The 13,889-nt window shown below is 41.1% G+C and overlaps 1 pseudogene; it reads left to right on the top strand.

Moving 5' to 3' along the window:
• The first annotated feature begins 243 nt into the window (after positions 1–243).
• On the top strand, positions 244–13,223 carry LOC113594198 (replication factor C subunit 5-like; annotated as a pseudogene).
• The last annotated feature ends 666 nt before the right edge of the window (positions 13,224–13,889 follow it).

The following is a 13,889-nucleotide window of genomic DNA, read 5'->3' as shown; positions in this document are numbered from 1 at the left end:
TCTATGGATTTTGTTTTGTTTTATTATTTGATTAAGTCTCTTGCTACCCTTCTCTATGGCAGGCAGGGGAATCATCTATCCGGAATGGAGCGTTTAGATTTGCTACTTTTAAACTCAAGGATTAGCTTTGCACTTGGGGAATCTTGGGGTAGCATCAAACCCTACAGAATTCTGCAATTTAATTTCACTTATGAATGTAAAGGGCTTACAGCTGTCTTCACAGTTAAATGAGGATTTACCAAGATGTTGCTCTCCCCAGTGGCAGAGACAAGTCTCCAGCCAACAGGACTTCTGCGCTCCCCAAAGTAGGTGGTTTGACCAAGGAGGATGAAATGAGCGCGCGCGCGCACACACACACACACACACACACACACACACACACAGCATACCATCTGAGACTTTCAGAAAATGCAGATCTGGGGGGAAATCTTAGAGCATAAATTACTTTGAGGATTTTTAATTTTTTTTTTGTCTTTTTTTTTTTTTTTTTTTTTTGCTAGATCTTAGTTGGAGAGACTTGTGCTCTTTCACGTGCGCAGCTGTGGAGTCTCTGGGGAGATATCTTGCTCCTTTTCATTTTTGCATATCTGCCAAAAACCAAGATCTAAGCACCAAACGTACTGTCCTAAGCCCCGCACGTGATATAGGTAGATTCTCCAAAGGATGTTAGACAAGGAACTGATTAAAATCCATGGGGCGCCTGGGTGGCGGAGTCGGTTAAGCGTCCGACTTCAGCCAGGTCACGATCTCACGGTCCGTGAGTTCGAGACCCGCGTCAGGCTCTGGGCTGATGGCTCCGAGCCTGGAACCTGTTTCCGATTCTGTGCCCCTCCCCCGTTCATGCTCTGTCTCTCTCTGTCCCAAAAATAAATAAACGTTGAAAAAAAAATTAATAAAATCCAAAGTGGGCAATGAGGCAGCCCCAGGAGTGGCATGATAAGGGGGAGAGACAGCTGAACAGGTGGGAGCCAAGCCTTTGTTTTGTGGTTGTGTTTGTTGTTATTGCTGTTTGTTTGATTCGTTCTTGTTGTGGCTGTAACCATTTTTATAGAGTCGGCCAAATTAACAGAACTTTCGCTGCATACTGGTGAGATAAATATTTGTTACACAAATAAATCACTGAACAAACCTGAAATTGATCCTTGCTTTGTGACCTTGGCCAAGCAATTTGATCTCTATGCCTTTATTTCTTTGTCTCATGAGTTAATCCCAGTAAACTCTAGCATTTATTCTGGCTTCAAATAGTAATGGTTAATATTTACCGAGCACTTACTGTGGGTTGGGCAATATTCTAAGCACTTCCATATACTAACTCCTTTAATCTTGACAAAATCTTAAAAAAAAGTAAAGAGTAATATTACGCTCACTTAATGGATAAGGAGTCTGAGGCAGTAAAGTTAAATAATGTGTCCAGTGTCAAATAGCTTGTAAGTGACAAAATAGCTTGTAAGTGACAAAATCAAATAGCTTGTAAGTGACAATGTAACTAGAAAGATGGACTCCAAACTTCATACTTTAATGACAATTCTATACCACGTCTCTAAAATATGGAAAACAAAGTAAGGATGTGAATTTTTATATGCTACCTCAAACTAGATCTCTCCAAAATGTAACCATTTTATTTTTAGAATATATTGACCTTAATCTTTGAATTCCACCCTAACCTGAATGCTCACCCCCTTTCAAAGACCAATTTTATCTCCAGGTACCCCCACCCTTAATGTCATCTCTTAGTTTACGTCATTTTTGGCGCGTATCTTGGCTCTCTGAATGTGGCTCAGTAGATGATAGGAGAGAAGGCATTGTCAATCATTTGAAAACAAACAGGAACAAAAGTTGAATTTTTGTGCTTTGGAGAATGCATAGAAATGTCAAATGAAAGTCCAATAAGAAACAGAGCACACATTTGAATTAAAGTAATTAGAAGGGTTTATTTATTTATTTATTTAAAAAAATTTCTTACTGTTTATTTATTTTTGAGAGAGAGAAAGACAAAGCATGAGTGGGGAAGGGGCAGAGAGGGAGACACAGAGTCCAAAGCAGGCTCCAGGCTCTGAGCTGTCAGCACAGAGCCAGAGGCAGGACTTGAACTCACAAACTGTGAGATCATGACCTGAGCCGAAGTCGGGTGCTTAACTGACTGAGCCACCCAGGCGTCCCAAGGAGGTTTTATTTTTAAATGGACTTGACATTTATATGGAGTTTAAGGGAACCACAAGGAATAATACACCAACCTGGGGTTTAGTAGCAACAGAACTGTTAACCACCCTCCCTGGCCTGAAGGGAAGGAAGTGGTTACCAGAAGCCTGAAGGAGAGAGTTTTGTTGAGCAGCCACCTTTGGGGGAGTAACGACCTTGGATGGAGGGAAGTGCCCAGCCTGAGGCCAGCGGTCAGAGAGAGAAGAGGGATTAAATACTTGACGTCACTTTTTTCTCTCTCCTATCTCCTAGAAAGGCTTCCCACTGGCCAAATCCAACAGGAAACCATTGGCAAGGGAGTCGGTTTGTGTGAATCTACACAGATTAGCCTCCTGGGGGAGGGAGCAAGGTAGACAAGGATGAAGAGTACATGGTGAGGAGCAAATGAAGATACCAGGTGGACCTATATCAAGCTGATATTCACTAGAGAGAGCCTCTGTGGGTCCAGACAGGTCATATTCCCCAGAAATAAATTCCCAAGAACAACAGGTAGCTCAAAACTACCTATCCAAACCCCTAAAGCCTTTAATGCTTACCAAATGGTTTGATTTTACCACCATTTATCTACAAAACATCTCTTTTGTAAGTAATTTTGAAGAAATTCCTTTCTTTATGCTCTAGTCTGAGACCTCAAGGTCAAAATGTTACAGTTTTTTTCTTTCTTTTTTTTTTTAAATTTTTTTTTAACGTTTTATTTATTTTTGAGACAGGGAGAGACAGAGCATGAACAGGGGAGGGTCAGAGAGAGGGAGACACAGAATCTGAAACAGGCTCCAGGCTCTGAGCTGTCAGCACAGAGCCCGACGCGGGGCTCAAACTCACGGACTGTGAGATCATGACCTGAGCCGAAGTCGGACGCTTAACTGACTGAGCCACCCAGGCGCCCCAATGTTACAGTTTTTTTCTAAGAACATTGTGTAAAAGTTTTGGGGAATTAACCAATTCAACTTGCGTCTCAAACCCAACAGACCCTCCAGCAAGGTGTCAGGATACAGCAGTTACTAGTTTTATCATTAAAGTATTGAGAACTTTCAAAGAAAAGGAAATTATATTCTGCATTCTTGTGGCACCCATCAATAAACCACCTAGCATCTTCGTATCTTTTCCGTTCAAAGCACCTTTCCATTCTTTTATTAGTGGCTCCTCCCATTCTCTATTCAAAGCAGGGCAAGGTTTGTTCTGTTTTGTTCTGTTTTTTTTCCAATTAATAAACCTTAAGGGAAGACATATTAGGCAATTGCCTAAGATCACGCTGTAGAACAACATGGTGCTGGAAGAAATGTAGGAATCTAATCATTGTCAAACAGCAACACCTCAGGACCTCGCTGGAGATCTCTGGTTTGAAATGAAAGGAATGACATGGTCTGGTTGTGTCTTGAAAAGATCACTCAGGTTGCTGTTAGAAGGATCCATTGGAAGTAAAGAGTAATGTCAAGGGGACTCATCAAGAGGCCATGGGAGTACATTGACGGAGGGATGATGATCGTTTGGATTTAGGAGGTGTGGAAAAAAAGATAAGACGGAGGAAGGTATTTAAAGGGTCAACTCAGCAGGACTTGACTGCAGATGGGACCTAGTGTACTAGGGAGAGGGAGGTGTTGAGAATAGTTCCTAGGTTTTTGGCTTACCTACCTGGATTAATTTCATCCATCCTTGAAATTAACCCTGGAAGGAGATCAGGTGTGGGATAAGGGAGGAAGATCAAGAGTTCACTCTTCGATGTGTTGAATTTTAGTTCTTTTGAGCAATTCAAGTGGAGATGACAGGAAGAAACCTCTGTGATGTGTAAAATGCCGAGGCGTGTGTTTCTGGCACATCGTGAAAAACAATCCGTGACTGTTGTTGTTATGTTATTATTCCTTCCATAATCTGCACCCAGTTTATCCATCCAGACCGAAGCAGTACTATTTGTTTTCAGATAAAAGTCGTCATCTTATTTCCATCTAATCTATTGCCAACCTGTCCTTTCCTTATGGCCCAGTTCAGATGTTACTTCATCCATGCTCTAAGCTTTTTCTTATTACCAATAAAACCTCCAGCTTCTGGAATCCTGTGAAAATGTGTGATTCTCCAGATCTGGATGTTGGCATTAATCCAAACTGTGCCAGCCTCTGACCAGAACCCCTTATTTCTCTAGCTCTCACACTCACACTCAGTTATCTTCTCTTAGATATCTTCTCCAAGACCAATTTTTGATGTTCCTTCCATTTTCCCGAGCAGCACCCCTCCCATCTTCCCTTCCTCCCCTACCCATCATTTCAACCACATTCTTGTCAATGTGGTTGAAGTTTTGTGTTTCAGCTCTTTTGTTACGACTGCCTAGCAAAGTCGAACCCTGGACCCATCATCCACCACCTCCAGGACTTTATCTGGGCTGTGAATACCACTGGAGAAGATGTCTCCTCACCAAGAGCAGTCAGAACATTGAAGCAACTATAAATTTGTGCTATGGTCCTTGCACACAATTGGTTCCCTCCCTACAATCAGGCAATTCTTGTAAGTGTCCCTAAATTTCCAACCCACCATCTCCCCACCCCATAGCTGTCAGCAGATGATTTTGCTTCTTTCCATAGGCCAAAAAGAAGACTCCAGATGGGGCCTCCATTTTCTGGTGCAAATGCGTGAACATATCTGAATCTATACCTACACTCCCTTAATTTTCTCAGATCATAAGATGGAAAGGGCCCCATCCATGTAAAGCTACTTGTTGTATAAACTCCATTTTCTACCCCAAGTACCCCCTTCAGGAGTTTGATTTTCTCTCCTGGAACACCAGTGCTTTCTTCTGTATGACTGCCTCCCATCATCATTTAAACATGTTCAATTCGCTCCCACCTTTAAGTTAAAACAAAATGTCTCCCTTGCAGTCACAAAAGACACCCCCTTGCAGGCCTGTATCTTCCCTACTCTTCTCCCTCTCCCATCCTCCAGGCTCGGCCTCCACTTTATTTACTCTCTTGGGGATACTCGATACTTCTTAAATCTGACTCTTTGCTTTCATCATGTTGGATTCACCTAGTTTTACTTTAAACATTCTGATCAGTCCTTCTCCATTATGGTCTCCTCAAATGCTTGTGTGTTCTGTCTGAGTCTTCTTTCTTGACCTTCTCTTTGGGCAAACTTACTACTCATGTAGGCTGCAAATTACCACCTGTGCTGATGGTCCCCAGAGCATAAGTATCTCGACGCCAATTTCCCTGTTGATGTTCAGGCTCAAATATTCAACCATCTCCTGAATATCACTAATTGATTGTCCCACAGGCACCTCAGGTTTATTAGGATTATCACATACTCGTCACTTTCCCTCAAACTGCTCTTTCTTCTGTATTCTGTATCTTAATGGATGGCAGTGTAATTTCTAATACAAATCTGAATGTCACCTTTTAGTGTCTAAGTTCCTTAAGGCACAAATAGTATCTAGCACCTCGTGCAATGCTTGGCACACAGTAGGGACTCATTACATACATACTGAAGAAATGAATAAATTACTCCTTACTCTCGTTTATCCCTCATATTCAATAAATTACCAGGTCCTGTCAATTCTTCCTTCCAAATACTCTTCAAATCTTTCTTGTTATCGTGGACAGTAGCCTAGTCCAGGCCACAATTATTACATTAATTGTCTCTTAATCTCTTCGCCTCCAGTCTTGTCTCCTGTAGCAGGGATGGCTAATTATATCCAATATCCACATTCCCTTCTTCCTAGAATTGAACACCATGCCTCCCAGCTAGAGACCACATTTCCCAACCTCCCTGGCAGCCTCGTATGACCAAGCTACAATGTCACCTGGCCAAGGAAGTTCTGGTCAATAACCTGAGAATGGAAGTGACATGTGTACCTTCTGAACCACAGTCTTAAAAAAAAAATGTTTGTCCTCCTTTTCTTTTGCCTTTCTGCAGTCTGGATTGTGGATGAGACAGTGGTGAGTCAGGTTCAACCTTACAAGTGAAAACCTTAGGGTGTGAAGGAACCACAAGAAAAAAGGAACCCTATCCTCTTGGACTGTTTGCCACCTCAAACTTTTATGGGAGAAATAAATAAATCTGTCTGAAGGAAGCCATGGTTATTTGGCTTCTGTTAAAACAACCAAACCGATGCCCTAACTGTTAATCCCTTCTCTCTCCCAGCCAGAATCTTTCTTCTGAAATACAGCTAAAACAATCTTATTACATTGCAAATCTGATCAGTACTTTCCCCTTGTCTTATTTATTTGTTTATTTGTGTAAGTAATCTCCATGCCCAACATGGGGCTCAAACTCATGACCCCGGAGGAAGAGTAGCATGCTGTATTGACTGAGCCAGCCAGGCACCCCTCCCCTCATCTTATTTATTTTTATAGACTTCAGAGGGCTTAGTATGTGATCTCTTTAAAAAAATTTTTTTTATGTTTATTTATTTTTGAGAGACAGAGAGTACAGAGCGGGAGCAGGAGAGGGGCAGAGAGAGTGGGAAACAGAATTCGAAGCAGGCTGCAGGCTCTGAGCTGTCAGCACAGAGCCTGACGGGGGCTTGAACTCATGAACTGCAAGATCATGACCTGAGCCGCAGTTGGACCAACTGAGCCACTCAGGCGCCCCAGTATGTGATCTTTTTTTTTAGCAAGCATTCAACAGTATTGATTATTGATTGACAAATTAGGAAGTTCATTTTCTAGTGGAACCTAAGCTATCAAAGTTTACTCACACTTGTATGTGATATCACACATACTCACCGAATGAGATAGCAGCTTGAGGCTTCCTCAACTTCTGCAATCACTCTGGATCGGCTTCCCACCCCCACCCCCCGCCCCAACTCCATTATCTGATGACCAGTGAAAGGGTCAGCAATCTTTCTGATGATGAGAATTATCCATAAAGAGGAAGTAGTCCCATATGTGCCACTGGCCACTGTAATGGGAAGGAAGGAATACAAAAAATTGGGAGAAGCAGAGAAAATAGCACAGAACTCTGTTGAGTGAGAGGCAGTAGAAAGTTGTTAGGAATTTATTCATACTTGGCAGCGAAGGGGGTACCTGTAACCACGACAGACGAAGCCATTGTAACATCCTGAGCTGCTGCATTTCTACCAGGAAGATGACTATTGCAAATTTCGGTTTCTCTTCAGCTAAAATTTGTTGAGCCCCTCCATGAGAAAATCTCCTAAAATAGTGCAATGTTTCCAGAGTGTTAGACTACCTGAGTCTTAGCAGGATCTCCCAGAATAAGACCATGTTTGAAGTGCCCCTGCATGCATCCTCCCAAGATCTAATCCACGCAACTCCTAGAGTTGCCCTAAAACGGGGATAGTGCCAGACACGCCATCGAGTTCAAAGCTACCTCCTGCCCCCAGTGTATGTTTTTTAAAAGATGTTAATTTTGGGGGCACCTGGGCAGCTCAGTCGGTTGAGTGTCCAGCTTCGGCTCAGGTCATGATCTCGCAGTTTGAGAGTTCGAGCCGCGCATCGGGCTCTGTGCTGACAGCTCGGAGCCTGGAGCCCGCTTTGGACTCTGTGTCTCCCTCTCTCTCTGCCCCTTCCCCGCTCACACTCTGTCTCTGTCTCTCAAAAATGAATAAACGTTAAATAAATAAATAAATAAATAAATAAATAAATAAATAATAAAATAATAAAATAAAAGATGTTAATTTTTCCACCCGCATATTTTGTTTGATAACTATGAGTTGTCAGTGAGACTCTATCATAAAGTACTATTTATAACGCAGTTGTTTCTCACAAAGCACTCTCTTACCCTTGTCACTTGGAAGTGACAGCCACGTTTTTGTGTGACATACAGAACAAATTAAACTAGCCGAATAAAGGCACCTGGGCAACTGATACCTTCAGTTGGGTCCCTGCAAATCCTCATTAGTTTGCATTTACTTTCTCGTCTTCTTCTTCTTTTTGTCTTTAATTCAAGTTTTATACCTCAAGGAAATTAGCTAAACTACATGTTAAAAGGCAATGAGGATCCTTTGGAACCCAGCGTGTCCTTGTTCTCGCGAAGTTTTTCCGTGCTACAAGTTTTTGTTGCTTTCCCCCCAGGGGTTGTCAATCACAAGGCAGGGAAGAAAGCAACAAGTTTTCAAGCAATGTGAATAATCCAAATTCCCAGTTGCGACAAGCAAGCAAGCAAGCAAGCAAGCAGCATGCTTTCTAAAAACTTACCTGCGTTTTCAACCCACTGAGGTTTTGAGAATTCCTGTTGTTGACCTGAGCAGGAGAAATACCTGAAGCCTTGAGGCAGGGTCGCTTTCGGAAGGAAAAAACACCTTAACATTTCACGTGGAAGGAATTCTTCAAGGTGCCTATCAGTTCTTCAAACCAGTGACATCATTCGCTTTCACCTCCACGTGTCTTTTGAGTTCCATTTGCTATAATTACCTCTAGTCTTACTTTTACGTGTTTTATCTCATAAAAGCAGTTACCATCATATAGCAATATAATAATAAAAATAAAGTATGTATAATAATTTCCCCCTGGACGGCACACAGCAAGCGTTTTGTTGGCTACTGCTACGTGCTCTTGGTGGCCATTATAGTAGGCAGAATAAGGGTGCCCCCGGATGTTTATGTCCTAATTCCTGGTACCTATAAGTATGTTACCTTATGTGGCAAAAGCAACCTTGCAGATGTGATCGAGTTAAGGGCTTTGAGATGGGGAGATTATTTTGGATTATCTAATCAATTGGGTCCTTAAAAGTAGAGAACTCTTCCCAGCTGTGGTCAGAAGAAGATGTGACTGTAGAAAACAGCCAGAGGGATGCAATATCACTGGCTTTGAAGAAGGAGAAAAGGGATCATGAGCCAGGGAATGTGGGTAGCCTCTAGAAGCTGGTAAAGGCGAAGAAACAGATTCTCTGCTAATAATGTTCAAACTTGGGGACATTTGTGTGACTGGTATTGCATTCCTTGTGCTATGCTCTGGTTTTGCACTCATGGAATATTCCTGGAGAGCTTGACTGGACAACTGAACAGGGCATAGCTGACGATGGCAAAAATAGAGTAAACGAAATAAAATAGTTTAATTTTATAGTTACTTTATGTCTTATTTTGACAAAAGTTTCTGGAACCAACCTCGGGAGCATCTTTTCCATTGTGACCTGATAGATGGGCAAAAGTCCTGATAAATATTGGGAAGGTGGCCACAGGAAAGTGAGGGGCAGGACTTCTCTGAAGGCACTGTAGTCCCTTTCTTCAAGGAGACAGCCATGTATTAGTTGATCAGACACTTGACTATTAGCTCCCATTAATTTTAGTTATTAATAATTAGTTGTGATCCAAGGAAATGTGATATAGCCATGAATGTTATCATGCATGTTCATTTTTTTCACAGATGTTCATGAAACGTTGATAGAAAAAGAAGGTAATAGAACAGTATGAGAATATTTGACAACTTTTATTTGGAAAATTTGGGGAAGATATATAATAAATATTTACAATGTCAATATCTGGGCAGTAGGCTTTCAGGAGAGGTATTTTCTGTTTGCTTATCAACATAACTTTTTTTTTTTTTAACAATGAACTACCTGTACTATATAATAACACATGTTATTGTAACACATGTAAATGTATAACACATGTAAATGTATAGCAACACTAATGTGAACTTTCTAGGGTCAGATTTCCATTAATAGCTGTGCAGACATGCTGGGGATATAACAATTCCCCTTGGAGCCTCAGAGCTGGTTACCCCCAATGGCAGACAAAAGTAGGAAACTGACCTTGGTTGAGAAATACCAGCCACATTTCTCATCAGGACATCCTGAAAACCTTTCAAACACTTATCGGTGAAGTATGTTTGCCCCATCTGGTTCTTAATAACCTCCAGAGATAGGAGAGACAGCCACAATCCCAGCCCAGGCTAAATAATTATACAAAGAGAAAAACAAATGGCCACCTTGCTCTTGGAGTGATAGATACCATTCCAGGACCAATCCTGAACTTTGCCAGCACAAGACAATGTTCAAGAAAGGCTTAAACTTAGAAGCTAACTAATGCCACGACTCAAGGTGCTCAGAATGCTTGAAGTCAAGTGATTGAGAAATTTATGGAGAATACCATATTTTACCTCATCTGTAACTACCTGTTGAAGATTACCCTTGCATTGCAGTCCTGGTATATAATGTTCGATGCTAGTCCTCTGATCCCAGAACTCATTGTTGCCTATGTAGGACATGTCATAGAAGAAGAGAAAGTTGCCGTAAGTGAAGATGGACTGAAAGCACTTGTAATTTTCTCCAGTGGAGATATGTGAAGGGCTCTTCATGCCTTGCAGAACACCAATAGGGTTTTTTTTTTTTTTAATTTACATCCAAATTAGTTAGCATATAGTGCAACAATATCTTCAGGAGTAGATTCCTTAGTGCCCCTTACCCATTTAGCCCATCCCCCCTCCCATACCCCTTCCAGTAACCCTCTGTTTGTTCTCCATATTTATGAGTCTCTTCTGTTTTGTCCCCCTCCCTGTTTTTATATCACTTTTGTTTCCCTTCCCTTATGTTCATCTGTTTTGTCTCTTAAAGTTCTCATATGAGTGAAGTCATATGGTATTTGTCTTTCTCTGACTAATTTCACGTAGCATGATACCCTCCAGTTCCATCCACGTAGTTGCAAATGGCAAGATTTCACTCTTTTTGATTGCCGAGTAATACTCCATTGTCTATATATACCACACCTTCTTTATCCATTCATCCATGGATGGACATTTGGGCTCTTTCCGTACTTTGGCTATTGTCTATAGTGCTTCTATACACATGGGGGTGCATGTGTCCCTTCGAAACAGCACACCTGTATCCCGTGGATGAATGCCTAGTAGTGCAATGGCTGGGTCGTAGGTAGTTCTATTTTTAGTTTTTTGAGGAACCTCTATACTATTTTCCAGAGTGGCTGCACCAGCTTGCATTCCCACACCAGTAAGGTTTTTAGGGCGGGAATAGGACAGACTGTACATGTATGTGGGACACCCCCTCACATGCGATTTTGCCAACATTCAGGACTGGATGTTGAATTAAGACCTCACCACAGCTATAGAAATACCATGGAGTTGACAACTCTGAGGAGGTTGGCGTTGCAAAATATCCTTATTTGACTTAGAATGGATTTTATATCATCAGTTCAGATACATTTGTTGACTAAAATGGCAGACACTGAGTACAAACTTTTTGTTGATACCAAAAAGAAGCACATTCAGCTGAATTTCCTCACCGCTGCTTTTAAATCACCAGAGACTCTATTGCAGAGGCTTAGACTTCTAGCTCCAATTTGAAGAAATCAGCAGTAGCAGTTTGAGAACAAAACACATAGTTATGTGACTGAACTATAATCACCCATTGGGAAACAGAGTTTCAGGCTTAAGTTGATAGAATTGTTTTCAGCACTGCATTTGTAGTATAGTAAAGATATAGAAGGCAAGATTTGATGTATAAGTACTTTATTATAATATTTGTCTTTTATAGTAAACAACAAAAACAACAACAACAACAAAAGCTATGTCAATCTTAAGGGTTTTTTTCTTCAGTTGCTTAGATTAAGGGAAACTGGGCTAATCCATCCTGGTTTGGAATGTAAGGCTTTCAAATCTAATAGAGTCAAAGTTTCTTATGAAGATCTTCAAAATTAAGTTGTATAATCTTAGGAATTATCTGTATATGCATTGAAACGGGTGTTACTGGATTTGTGGCCAGAGCTATGATACAATAAATTCATTTACAAGTTTTCTTTCTCTTCTTGAAGTAGAATTACCAGCAGCCTTCTGATTGTGGTATGAAAACACACAAAAGAAAACTGTATGTATAACATAAAACTAGACTTTAAAGGATACCGTCCGATACCACTGTTTGTACCAAAAGCATTTGTTTAATGTAGGACACTTAAGAGAGGCATGACTCTAAATCGATAGCTGTTGAAAAGAAAGGACATTTTGTACAAAATTAGCGACCTATTTTACAGTAATTATGTATTGGTGTTAGCACTGTTTGTAATTTTTTAAAAAGCAGCTTTCCTATTGTTTCTATCGTACACGACTCTTCTTTCTCTAGCAAGACCATTATAAAGAGGTTGTCCTACTCAATTTGCATTTACAATCAGACCTTCCTAGTCTGAGAATCACAGAATTACCATTCTCGGTGATACAAAACTTTGTTTAAAAAGTTTTTTTAAGTTAAAAAAAAATTTTTTTTTTGCGTGTATTTATTTTTGAGACAGAGAGAGACAGAGCACAAGCGGGGGAGGGACAGAGAGAGAGGGAGACAAAGAATCCGAAGCAGGCTTCAGGCTCTGAGCTGTCAGCACAGAGCCTGACATGGGGTTTGAGCTCACAAACCTGCGAGATCATGACCTGAGCCAAAGTCAGACTCTCAACTGACTGAGCCACCCAGGCGCCCCTAAAAAGTCAGTTTTTGTATAAGTGTTAAATTCTTATATTATTCACAAGGAGAAGTCTTATTTCATCATCTATGGTCTCCATAGATGTTGTCATCTACCAAAGACATCTTCAGAAGTTCAAAGGCCAATGGCCAAGTAGAGAGGTCTCAAAGTTTAAGATAATCCGTACATCAAAAATTTTTGCTGATTTCCACCTCAAACAAAACTTCACCAGACTCTGAAGTATATGAGTGTCAATGGCCACTTATAATTTTTTAAAATATGTTAAGTAAGTTTAGAAGCTAAGGTGGTATCTTTGAGTGCTTGGTATATAACCAGTGACATGAGATCTCAACTGGTAGGAACCCCAAAACATTTGAAATCGTGTCTCAGGCAAGAAATTTAAAAAAACATAGTTAAGGTAAGTTTTTGTTTTCCAACAGCCAGCAGCTAATTGAATAATGGTTCTACGTTTCAGCACTCTAGACACCAAGCTAGTGAAACAGAGCACCTCTCTCCCATAGTGACAAAGAACAGTTGTGGGTCTTAGCTCTCACTAGCTCTGGATCCCAACTTTCCTTAGGATCTGGAGATGGACAGCTGGTGCCACAGCACACAGGTGTGTGCTGAAAGAATTCCCGGGAAACTCATGGAAATAGGTAAATTCACAGTAAACCTGATTTAAGTTCCTGCGTGGCCAAGAAATTTACTTTTTGCCTATAGATGTTTTGAAGCCCCAGTAGGGGTCTACCTTTCAGCTTGCTCCTAACTGTTCACTTCCTTTAGTGAGTAATGATCATTATCAGCATCACCAGTAACACTTTTGGTCTTCCTCTTTGCTAGGTATTGTGCCAATAATGCTGATATGTGGTATTTATCATTTTTTGTTCTCATAGGACCCTGAGGTGGGTGTTAGCCTTATCTTCGTTCATGAGGTTGAAAAACGGTTTCGGTCGTTCCTGTTTCACACAGGGGCTATGTGGCACAGTCCAGTGTTGAACCCGGGCAGTCTGACTCCACAGCCTACTATCTTAACCGCTTTTCTACCAACCACTCCACTCAATAAAGGAAAAAGGATTCATCGTCTTTGGACATTTCACAGATTACCATTATGCCAGTGTTGTATTCCTCACCACCAACTAAGTAACCATATCGTCTTCTCTAAGAGCTCCTCTCTGTTTTATAAAATATCTTATTCTTGCTCTAGGCATAAACACTGGGGAGTGGGGGAGGGTGCTGCAGAGAAAAGGGGGCCTTCTCACCCCTGGAGAGCTGATTAATTTACAATTAGCAAAGGCTAAAAGGTCCTTTTCTGAAACTTTTGCTTGGGGGCCTAGAATTAAAACTTAGT

Source organism: Acinonyx jubatus, chromosome D4, assembly GCF_027475565.1.
Source record: "Acinonyx jubatus isolate Ajub_Pintada_27869175 chromosome D4, VMU_Ajub_asm_v1.0, whole genome shotgun sequence".
In the NCBI taxonomy this organism is placed as follows: domain Eukaryota; kingdom Metazoa; phylum Chordata; class Mammalia; order Carnivora; family Felidae; genus Acinonyx; species Acinonyx jubatus.
This window is presented reverse-complemented; position numbering and strand designations above follow the sequence as displayed.